Here is a 12,465-nt window from a genome sequence, read left to right as displayed (position 1 = left end):
TGGAGTTTCAGCTTCAGCATCAGTCCTTCCAGTGAATATTCAGGACTGATTTCCTTCAGAATGGACTGGTTGGATCTCCTTGCAGCCCAAGGGACTCTCAAGAGTCTTCTTCAATACCACAGTTCAAAAGCATCAATTCTTCGGCGCTCAGCTTTCTTTAGAGTCCAACTCTCACATCCATACATGATTACTAGAAAAACCATAGCTTTAACTAGATGGACCTTTGTTGGCAAAGCAATGTCTCTGCTTTTTAATATGTTGTCTAGGTTGGTCATAACTTTCCTCCCAAGGAGTAAGCATCTTTTAATTTTATGGCTGCAGTCACCATCTGCAGTGATTTTGGAGCCCCCCAAAATAAAGTCTGCCACTGTTTCCACTGTTTCCCCATATATTTGCCATGAAGTGATGGGACCAGATGCCATGATCTTTGTTTTCTGAATGTTGAATTTTAACTCAACTTCTTCACTCTCCTCTTTCACTAATCAATAAAGTAATCAATAAACGAATCAATAAAGATATCTTTATTTATTATAACTATTTCTACCCATCAGGAAATTTTAAATGCCTACTTTGTAACCATGTTGTGTGAAAGACAGAGAAGCATACATTATTGGGTATATAGTAAAACTTTGGTAAAATAAATCAATTTTTATGATACTAGTAAGGGTCAGAAATATTTCAGTAAAGAGTATCACAGGCTTGAAAATTTAATTTTTTTTCTGCCTAAAATTTCACCAGTCTATTTTATTATATTGTTGCTTATAAAAACAGTTGGCTCAGGTCATTCTAAAAGTATTCATTTTACAAATATTTATTAAGTATTAACTAAAATTTGTGTATATATCCATTCATCTTATTTTCTGTTTATACAACCATTCATCTATGCATATCTTCTTTCTTTCAACACATTTTTTGATATAGTAGTTAATGCTACAAATAAGAGGAGCTAGAAGTACCAAAAAGAGCACAAAGTAAATAAATCTGGTTTATGAATTGTATATTTCACAGTGATATATTATCTTTTCTGGTATTGAAAATGGTAGAAAGGCAAATGACTGGTAAAGGTCTTTCTGGGTCAGTGGTATGTGAGTGGTAATCTGTATAGAAAGAAAAATATGACTGAGACATAGTCTCAGCCTATGGTCTGGTGGAAAAAGACAGGTATGGGGAACAATAGATTATTCTGTCTAGGATAATTAGTGTGACAGAATGTTAAATGGAGAGTCTTGTCTCAGGTGCCAAAATATGATATATATAAAACCTCAAATGAGTTGTGATATAGATCAAAATGCAGTCTTCAAAGATATGAAAGTTGGACCATAAAGAACACTGAGCACTGAAGAATTGATGATTTTGAATTGTGGTACTGGAGAAGGCTCTTGAGAGTTCCTTGGACTTCAAGGAAATCAAACCAATTAATCCTAAAGGAAATCAACCCTGAATATTCATTGGAAGGACTGATGCTGAAGCTGAAGCTCCAATACTTTGACCACCTGATGCAAACAGCCAACTTATTAGAAAAGACCCTGATGCTGGGAAAGAGTGAGTGCAGAAGAAGAAGGGAGTGGCAGAGGATGAGATGGTTAGATAGTATCATCAACTCAATGTACATGGATTTGAGCAAACTCCGGGAGCTAGTGAAGCCCAGTATACTGTAGTCCATGGGGTCACAAAGAGTCAGACATGACTGAATGACTGAACAACAACAGATATATATGAAGAAGTTTTAAAAGTTCTTAGATCTCTTATTCATTTCAAGGATGGGGAAATTTTTTTAAATATTATGAGGATAATTTTAGGAAGAGGAATTTCATAGACAACAATGGAGATTCTAGCTAAAAACTTTGGAGAAAGTAGCAAAAAATGGACTTTGAAGGATAAGTAGTTTTATTGTTTTGTTTTATTTTGTTTTGTAGGAAGGCAAGGGGCAAATAGAGAAAAATGACATTTCAAATTTAAGTTTTGACAGTTCGGTCACATATAATAATTAGTTATTTTGCAACAATATTATTGGGTAGGAAGTCCAGGGCATGAGAGACCGAGTCCTGAATGGGAGGTTGGAGTCAGATCCAGAGGAGAGTAGAAATATAAGAAGTTATGTCTATAAGTTATGGAAAGCTATTAATAGTTAGTCATGAGAGTAAGTAAATTTCAGGGTATGTAGCATACCTCTAGGGTATGGTGAATGAGCTTAAATATCCAGACAGTTCAAATATTCTCTGTAAACTGAGCATGTCGCAACCTTCTGAACTCATTTCTTGTTTTTCAGTCATATTTACCAGATAATACTGGCTTTAGGGAATCAGAGTAGAAATTGTTGGCTTTTCCTTAGTATTTGAAGAATGAATGCTGTAGTTTACTAATGCAATAAATGTCAATAAAGATGATAAAACAGTTTGTGGTGGGCGTTAATTTATTGCACCTTGCCTTTTGTGTAAAGCACAGGAATTTTCTTCATATTCCTCATTTAAGATATACTAACAATAAACTAGATTTGACCAGGGCCTTGCGTTGCTTAGTGCACTATTTGCTCAAAGACTCTAAGGGATTCCTGGGCAAAGTTTTGAAGATTCTCAGTTCCCTCCTTTGTTCAACTTTGCCCCCACAAATTCCAACCATGTCAGTAGGCCCAAAGGGTGATTTCTACAGCATTGTCCCAGAAGATGCCTGTTTTTGGTTTTGGTTCTCCTTCCCTGAACCATGGTTTGGAACATATAACTAGGCAGAAATGAGGGGAGTGGGAGGGGAAAATTGAATTTACCTTGTACAATCCTTTAAGAACGAAGCCGTGCTCTTTCTACTGTGCCCTGTCCAGATTCACAGTTGCTAACACTGGGAGAGTTCATCAAACACCTTTGGCATCATCAGAGTCTGATTTAAAAAGTTCTGCTGAGCACAGTAATTATAGTTATTTTAAAATCTGATTCTGATAACCTAAACATCTGTTGTCTATTGTTGGTTTTTACCCATGTGCTCCTGTCATATAATGAGTCTAGTTTTTCTTTTGTTTTTAATTTTTTTTCTTTTTCAATGTGTCATGCTCTGAATTTAAGAAACACTTTTAGATGCAACTTGAGGGCAGGGCTGGGATAATAAGTAATTAGAGTTGCATATGCTGCTGCATGAAATTAAAAGACGCTTACTCCTTGGAAGGAAAGTTATGACCAACCTAGACAGCATATTAAAAAGCAGAGACATTACTTTGTCAACAAAGTTCCATCTAGTCAAGGCTATGGTTGTTCCAGTGGTCATGTATGGATGTGAGAGTTGGACTATGAAGAAAGCTGACTGCCTAAGAATTGATGCTTTTGAACTGTGGTGTTGGAGAAGACTCTTGAGAGTCCCTTGGACTGCAAGGAGATCCAACCAGTCCATCCTAAAGGAGATCAGTCCTGGGTGTTCATTGGAAGGACTGATGTTGAAGCTGAAACTCCAATATTTTGGCCACCTGATACAAAGAGCTGACTTATTTGAAAAGACTCTGATATTGGGAAAGAATGAAGGCAGGAGAAGGGGATGACAGAGGATGAGATGGTTGGATGGCATCACTAACTCAATGGACATGAGTTTGGGTAAATACCGGGAGTTGGTGATGGACAGAGAGGCCTGGCATGCTGCAGTTCATGGGGGTTGCAAAGAGTTGGGCACGACTGAGCAACTGAACTGAACTGAACTGATGCTGCTGACTGGTGCCTCACGTTGATATCCAAGAATCTCCTTAATCCAATTTCAGAGACAGGTCATTTAAAAACTGCACAGGGATCTGTGAATGTTTCCACTTCTGGTTTATTCTTCCTTTTGTAAAGAGACCTTGGCTGTTTCAATCTTATAGGAAGAAGGCTTTCGAGGGCTATTCCCCAAAGTCGGGGGACCTGAACACTGATTCCTTGGCCCTTAACCTGGAGAAATTTTAACAATAAGCCTTAGCCTCCAGATTCTTAGGTTCCCGTGCTAGACTTGGTATCAGAGATAAAAGCAGATTCCCAAACGAGATTCTACCCTGCTGTAAACTGAATATTTGTGTCCCCCACACCACCCAAATTCATTTATTGCAATCCTAACCTCCAATATGAACTGAACTGAACCTCCAATATGATGGTATTAGGAGGTGGGCCTTTAGGGGCTGATAAGGTCATGAGAGTAGACCTCTCATGAATGGGATTCAGATCAGATCAGATCAGTCGCTCAGTCGTGTCTGACTCTTTTCGACCCCATGAATCGCAGCACGCCAGGCCTCCCTGTCCATCACCAACTCCTGGAGTTCACTGAGACTCACGTCCACCGAGTCAGTGATGCCATCCAGCCATCTCATCCTCTGTCGTCCCCTTCTCCTCTTGCCCCCAGTCCCTCCCAGCATCAGAGTCTTTTCTAATGAGTCAACTCTTCGTATGAGGTGGCCAAAGTACTGGAGTTTCAGCTTTAGCATCATTCCTTCCAAAGAAATCCCAGGGCTGATCTCCTTCAGAATGGACTGGTTGGATCTCCTTGCAGTCCAAGGGACTCTCAAGAGTCTTCTCCAACACCACAGTTCAAAAGCATCAATTCTTCGGCGCTCAGCCTTCTTCACAGTCCAACTCTCATATCCATGAATGGGATTAGTGCCCTTAATTAAGAGACCCCAAAGAGTTCCCTCATTCCATCTGTTCTGTGAGGACACAGGGAAAAGATGGCTGTTTTTGATCCCAGAAGCAGTTCTTCACCAAAACTTTATCACTGGTAGCCTGAAACCATACTTCTAGATTCCAGAACTATAGATATACATTTCTTGTTGGTATGAGCCACTGAGTATATGGTACTTTGTTACAGCCGCCTGAACAGATAAACACACACTCTGAAACTGTCCTTGTAGAATTCTACCCCAGTAATTCTTGACACTGTTATTAGCTCTTCAGCTCACAAGCAGATAGTTTTTGAGTTTTGTCCAACTTTTTCTTATTCTTTTTTTTTTTTTTTTTTTTCCTGAATGACCAGATTATCAGGGTAGGGCCATATCGCATGTCCTGTGAGCTCTGTTAGCTCAGTTATCCTGAGGTATCTCATCTTAAATGCAGATATGAGCATGAGGCTTCCTTTATTAGATCTATTCAGTGATGGTCTATTGCTTTTAAATAAAGAACAGACTATTTAGTGGATCTACATAGCTTTTACTGCTCTGTACCCACACATCTCAGCAGCTATATTTTATGCCACTCTTTGTCTCACTTTGCGTTATTTAGCAACTTGGGGCATTTTTCAAGGTCTTGAAAGTATTGTGTTTCTTATGGATAAGGTCAGTACACGTGGCATCCTCTATGACTGGAATGTCAATCTCTTTTTCTTCTATGTCGTTAATTACTATTTATCCTCCAGATATCAGATTAGACTTCTTCCTCAAAGGAGCCTGACCTCACTCTCCAGATCTCCTTATTGCATCCTCTTAAATAGCCATGTGTTTTGTTTCATAGCACGTTAAATATGTAGAATCTGTTCATCATATCCATCCTTCCATGCTGGAGGCATGCTCTGAACTCATAATTGTTTTTTACTTTCATGACCAGGGGTTAGTACATAAATCTTGTCCTTAGCAGATGATCAATTCATATTTGCCCAATGAATAAATGAACAAGCTGTGAGGCATGGTGAATAAATGCCCTAATTCATTAGAACTTCAACAAAATCAAGCAGTAATAAGTGATTCTTAAAGGTTATTTTGGTAATATTTAACATATTTATAGCATTTTGTCAATAAACATTGTCCATTTACTTAGCAAACTGTTGAGCAAACTATTTAAAAGGACAGCTTTTAGAGCCTACCTACCTGGCTCATAATCCTAGCTCAACATTTTAGGAGTTTTTGTGATGTTAGACAATTTAGAACTGTACACCCCCCCACCCCCCCAACTTTCATGTAAAATTTCTCATCTGTAAATTGAATATATTGATAGAATACTTCTCACATGATTGTCAGTCATTCCATTGTAATAGTGCTTAGGAGAGTCTGGCTAACAGTAACTATTGGCATTTAAGATTACAGTTTTCTTACTAAATTTGATGGTATCATCATATTTCCTAAATTTTCCAGGGTAAAATGACTTTTACAGTGGAAACTTTTTTTTTCTTTTATGTAGTATGGTAGATAATTTTTTAAAATCAGAGTTGCTAAAATGTTTTGTTCCTCTTAGGACTTCCCAGCTAGCTCAGTGGTAAAGAACCCACCCGCCAAGCCAGAGACTCAGGTTGCTCACTGGATGGGAAGCTTCCCTGGAGAAGGAAATGGCAACCCACTCCAATATTCTTGCCTGGAAAATCCCCTGAACAGAGGAGACCAGTAGGCTGCAGTCCATGTGGTCACGGAAGAGTTTGACATGATTTAGTGACTAAACAATAACAAGCCATTAATAATCTATTCAGAAAATGTATCCTCAGAAATATACAGAACAATAATTTTTGTATAATGTGGTTCATCTACACATTATTTATAATGTTAATCCCAGTTTTCTAGTGTGGTATAACAATACTATAAAAAACTTAGTATGCATTTATTATCTCACCACTTCTATGATTCAGAAGTCTGCACATGGTTTAGCATGGCCTCATGTAAAGCTGAAGTTGAGGTTTTGACCGGGGCTGAGTTGCTCTCGCAGGCTCAACTCAGGAGCCTTTAAGCTTACATGTTGGCAGCATTCAGTTTCTTGCAGACTGCCAGTTTGTGAGCCCCGATTTCTTGCTGGTTGTCAGTCAGAGGACACCTCAGTTCTCTGCCACATGGTCCTCTCTGGAGTGCAGCTCCTACTATGGCAGCTTGCTTCTTCAGAGGCAGCCACAGAATTTCTGGCAAGATAAATATCACAATCCTTCATAACAGAATCTCAAGCTGTTTTCTGTCTTGTATGCTATTGGGTAGAAGCAAGTCACAGGCCCTGCCCACACTAACAGGGAGTATTGAGAGGTGTGAACACTAGAAGATGGTGCTTACATGACCAACTTGTGGTCTGTGATAGCCACAAAAAGCTAGCAATAATTATCAAAAATGTTGTTGCTGTTCAGTCTTTCAGTCGTGTCCAACTCCTGTGACCCCATGGACTCCAGCATGCCAGGCCTCCCTGTCCCTCACCATCTCCTGGAGCTTGTTCAAACTCATGTCCATTGAGTCAGTGAGTGGCCATCAAAAACACCCAGATGTAAAGAAACTAATAAACTATGGCACAAGCACACAAACTTAAAAACTGAAATGAACTTTTGAATATATAGGAAACAGTCGTAATTTTATGCAAAGTTAAAAAAGATAAAAATGTATATATAGATTGATTCCTATAATTACATATTTCATGCTAAAAATACATAGGACATGACAATGCCAAAACATTATCAATTTTGCTTCATAGTGATTTTTATTTACTCATTTCCTAATTAAATATATGATGTGTTCATTATTTGTACACTTTAAAAAAATGTGAACTTTATAAATTAGAAAAGCCAGAACTGACTTTTTCTGAAGTCATTCTTTATTTCTTCTTCTAGTAGATGGCAGAGGGTTGACAGAGATCCTGAAACCTAGAAATCAACAAACTTTTCATTTGTTCTTGTCAGACGTCAAGAAATGCTGAGTATGTACAGAAAACAGAGTGACCCTTAATAGCTTTCTGCCTTTGCAGCAAAATCTCAACAGGATTGAGAGAAGTGTATCTGGGACAGACATCTCATTTCCATAGCAATTAAAATTGCTGAATACAGAACTGAAACACTTTTAGGTGAAAAACTCCTTTCAGACCCAAGAAACTACTGACTCTTTCTGTAGGCCCATACTGTGGACCTCCTTGAAATGTTTTCCTATTTAGCATGTATGTAAACATCATACATAAATTCATTAGATAAGAACTTAGCGACCAGTTGTAATGGAAATAAAAGCAGACAATAGCTACATTTCTAATATGAAGAAGCTTATGGCGGTTGCAGCTATGAAATTAAAAGACGCTTACTCCTTGGAAGGAAAGTTATGACCAACCTAGATAGCATATTCAAAAGCAGAGACATTACTTTGCCAACAAAGTTTCGTCTAGTCAAGGCTATGGTTTTTCCTCTGGTCATGTATGGATGTGAGAGTTGGACTGTGAAGAAAGCTGAGCGCTGAAGAATTGATGCTTTTGAACTGTGGTGTTGGAGAAGACTCTTGAGAGTCCCTTGGACTGCAAGGAGATCCAACCAGTCCATTCTGAAGGAGATCAGCCCTGGGATTTCTTTGGCAGGAATGATGCTAAAGCTGAAACTCCAGTACTTTGGCTACCTCATACGAAGAGCTGACTCATTGGAAAAGACTCTGATGCTGGGAGGGACTGGGGGCAGGAGGAGAAGGGGACGACAGAGGATGAGATGGCTGGATGGCATCACTGACTCGATGGACGTGAGTCTGAGTGAACTCCGGGAGTTGGTGATGGACAGGGAGGCCTGGCGTGCTGCGATTCATGGGGTCGCAAAGAGTCGGACATGACTGAGCGTGGAGGTTATAAGAGTTAGAAATTCCTTTTATCTAACAACTGTTCTCAGAGTTAGTGAGGATGCTGAGTACCTGAAAACTTTGGAGCTTGTTTCACCGTATTGCAAAATACTGATATATTTAATTTCTCAACTGATTAGAATTGTATGTGTACATATTTGATACTGAAATGGGGCAGGGCCCTATGACCCTTGCCTCCCATGTCCTTAGCCTGCCTTTTTTCTGTAGAAAAACTTTAGCCAAAGAATAAGTTTAATCAGAGAAGTGATAAAATGCAGAAACAAGGAAAACAGTCAAGTGGCCAGATAGTCTTTAAGGAAAGCCAAGGACCTTTAGTTCCGCCTCCAGAGCTATACATACTATTCTGAGCCATATCCATTGAGCTGTCTTATTGATTTTGAAACTGCATCAGGTGGAAGAACTTAACTACATAATAACCAGACTGTAGACATGACATAAACTGCCATAATTCTGAGAACTGGTCTCAAAGGAATGGGAACAAACTGACCCTGGAATTAAGAACTAACTGTTTCTAAAACAGTCAAGATGATGCTGATCAGACCACATGTGACTAATTTCAAGATGAGAGTCAGAGACGACTATGCTGTTTCTGAATGTAGCCCCCTCCCTCCATCTATAAAAGCTCTTACCCACTGAGTGTGAGTGGAATGGGGTGAAGTGAGGTGAGATGGGATGGTGGGGAGAGTGAACCTTTGAACAGGAGTCCAACCTCCTCCCTTCCTCCTGTTGCTGGACTCTGAAATAAAGCAAAGTCTCCTTTTCACTAACTTTGCATTTTTATTAGCTTTTGAGTAGGGAAAAGTCAGGCCCCCACTTTCAGTAAAATTAAGTTGCTTAGAAACAGTAAGTAAATTTAATTTACATAAATCACATTGTAAAATACAAATGTAAAATATTGAAATTTACTGATTGGACATTTCCAGCTTGCCTTTTGAAGTATTTCAGTATGTATATATATACCCCTGCTAGTTTTCCTTCATAGTTTATTATGTTTACTTAATTTTTTCCTTTTCACCAGACTGATGAAATCTCTATTGGCCTCCACTTTGTATTAATAAATGCTGATTTGCTGAATGAACATAATGTGCCTCTCATCTATCTTTCCTGATGAGTGGGAGAGAATCACCAAGCAGGCAAGCTGAGACTTAATAAGATGTATGTTCCTTATGATGCAAAGGCTCAGTCTGAGAATCCACATTTTACTAGGCTTCACCATGCCTGATATTTGCCAGTTAAATGCACTGAATTTAGGGCTGAAATCTGGTGTATGATGGTGATTTGTGGTGGGAGAAAGTTTCTGCCCATAGAAATGCTGTTAGTTGTAGTTGAATGTAAAGAACTGATAATATGCTTCTTAGAGACTCTCTTTATACAGTGTCATGAGAAAATGTCAGGAAACAGCAGATAACAGGAATCATTTCTCTCTGACTTCTCATGCAACACATTAAATTCTCTGCGACAAAAATTACAATAATCTGTTTGATAAGGAACATGAAAATTACTGCTCATATTTAGTAAGTGGACTTTTCTTGTGTCTGATCTGAAATATATGACCTTGAATACTATTTGGGGAGAAAGCTGAGCTTATTATTTTTTACTTTTACTTTATCTTACTAATTTTGTTTAATGATTCCTTGATCCATGTAATGGTAACAATCCTATTATTTTAGTTAAACTTTTGATTAAACTAACTAAATTCCTAACTTTCAAAGTACTCTGTTTTGAAAATACCAGGTATTTATTTTCTGCTTTAATTGGTTTTAATGTTGTAAAGGAGAATGTCACAGTTGAATATTTTTCTTAAATGGAGATGGTGTTTTTAAAGCCTATAAATACTCTTTGGCTTATTGGATACATGGTAAAGAAGCACAAATATCCCGAGCCTTGTTGACAGGCAAAGAAAGTACTATTATGTCTATTTTGCATGTATGGTTTTAATGAGTGTGTAAAGAGAGTGGTAGAAACTTATGAAAATGTAATAGCTAATATTTGAGGAGTACCTGTGTTTTCTCATGCACTTTAATAGGCTATTGTGTGTGTGTGTGTGTGTGCGTGTGTGTGTGTGTGTGTGTGTGCCAGTCACTCAGTCATGTCTGACTCTTTGTGATTCCATGGATTGTTATCCCATCAGGCTTCTCTGTCCATGGGACTTCCCAGGCAAGAACACTTGCCTGGGAGTGAGTTGTCATTTGCCACTCCAGGGGATCTTCCCAACCCAGGGATTGAACCCATGTCTCTTGTGTCTCCTGCATTGGTAGGCAGATTCTTTACAACTGGGCCACCTGGGAAAATGTTAATCAATCAGTCATGTCCAAATCTTTGTGACCCCGTGGACTGTAGCCCACCAGCCTCTTCTATCCATGGGATTCTCCAGGCAAGAATACCGGAGTGGGTGTCATTCCCTTCCACACGGGATCTTCCCAACTCAGGGATCGAACCCAGGTCTCCTACATTTCAGGTGGATTCTTTATAGTCTGAGCCACCATAGAAGCCACAGATAGGTAGTCATATATCTGTACTATTCCATGGAGGGGTATGGTTCATCTATAGCACCAAAGAACAATGACTATCATTGATTGACTTTTGTTACATATGTCACTAACTTCCTCTACAATGTAGAAATAGAACTAATTAAAGTACGTTTTCTTAACATCTGTTAGTATATTATGTACCTGGATAAAAAAAGCATCTAAATATTAGAATGAGAGTAAAACATATAGTTTCTCATCCAATTCTTGTATCTTTGTAGTAACTCAAAACACAGTTAAATATTTAATAAGCAAATTACTGAATGAATTAATTAATAAATGATCATCTCTTTAGGCCACTATGAGTCAAAAGTATAAGTTTGTGGCTGCCTAGGGTCCCATTTTATAGTTCAATTATTAAATCTCCTTTCAAGGAAAATTTTATTAGTCATTTAAAGAATATACACATATATATGTATATTTTCTACCATTGTATGGAAGGTTAATAAAAAGATATATATGCATGTACATATATGTATGTACATGCATATATATCTTTTTATATATCATGCTTTGTCCTCCAGGTACATAATATACTAACAGATATTAAGAAAGTATATTTTAATCAGTTCTATTTCTACACTGAAGAGAAAGAGGAAGTTAATGACACATATAGCTATATATATATCTCCTCTGGAGTAGGAAATGACAACCCACTCCAGTATTCTTGCCTGAAAAATCTCATGACAGAAGAGCCTGTTGGGCTATAGTCCACGGGTTCACAAAGAGTCAGACACTACTGAGCATGCGCACAGACACACACACACACACACACACACACACATAATAAAAAAGTACCTAATAATTGGATGCATGTCCTAGTGGAACCCCAAATTCACCTAGCATTCCAATTGAGTTTTTGTGTGCTTCCCTGTTTTCAAAGTGAGGTACAATCTCTATCTTGATTATTCCTTAGTATCATTTTGAGAATGAAATGAGACAATAAATGTGACACTGTTTCATAGACCATAATGTAGTGTATGTGTGTGTCAGGGAATTATGTAATTACATACATCATTGGGTTTCTTATCACAAAGGAATTTAAAATCTATTCCAGAAAAACTACGCTTTTCCTTGGGAAATAACGAACTTTGTCTTAATGAAGAAAGTCAACTTCAGTGAAAAAATGGAAAGAAATAACTACTTGCAGAAATCTCTAATATCAACTCAGGAAGGTTGGTTGAACATTAAGATATTTACTTATGAACCCTGAATGAAATTATCTTTTTTTATAGGTTTTAATCTGTACTTGCCCTAATCCAGCTACCAACATCAACTTGTAAAATCCCTTACAATTTGACGTTGAACTTATTATCAAAGAATCAGAAAAGGTCTATGTTCCAACCCATACAACTGTATGTTTGTATGTATATATGTGAAAAAGATAAAAGTATACATATATAAGCACTGGTGGACAAATGAAGCATTATCTTCCTTTCACAA

The sequence above is a fragment of the Bubalus kerabau genome, chromosome 11 (assembly GCF_029407905.1).
Source record: "Bubalus kerabau isolate K-KA32 ecotype Philippines breed swamp buffalo chromosome 11, PCC_UOA_SB_1v2, whole genome shotgun sequence".
NCBI classification, from domain to species: domain Eukaryota; kingdom Metazoa; phylum Chordata; class Mammalia; order Artiodactyla; family Bovidae; genus Bubalus; species Bubalus kerabau.
The sequence above is the reverse complement of the archived record's forward strand: the minus strand, read 5'-3'. Positions refer to the sequence as shown.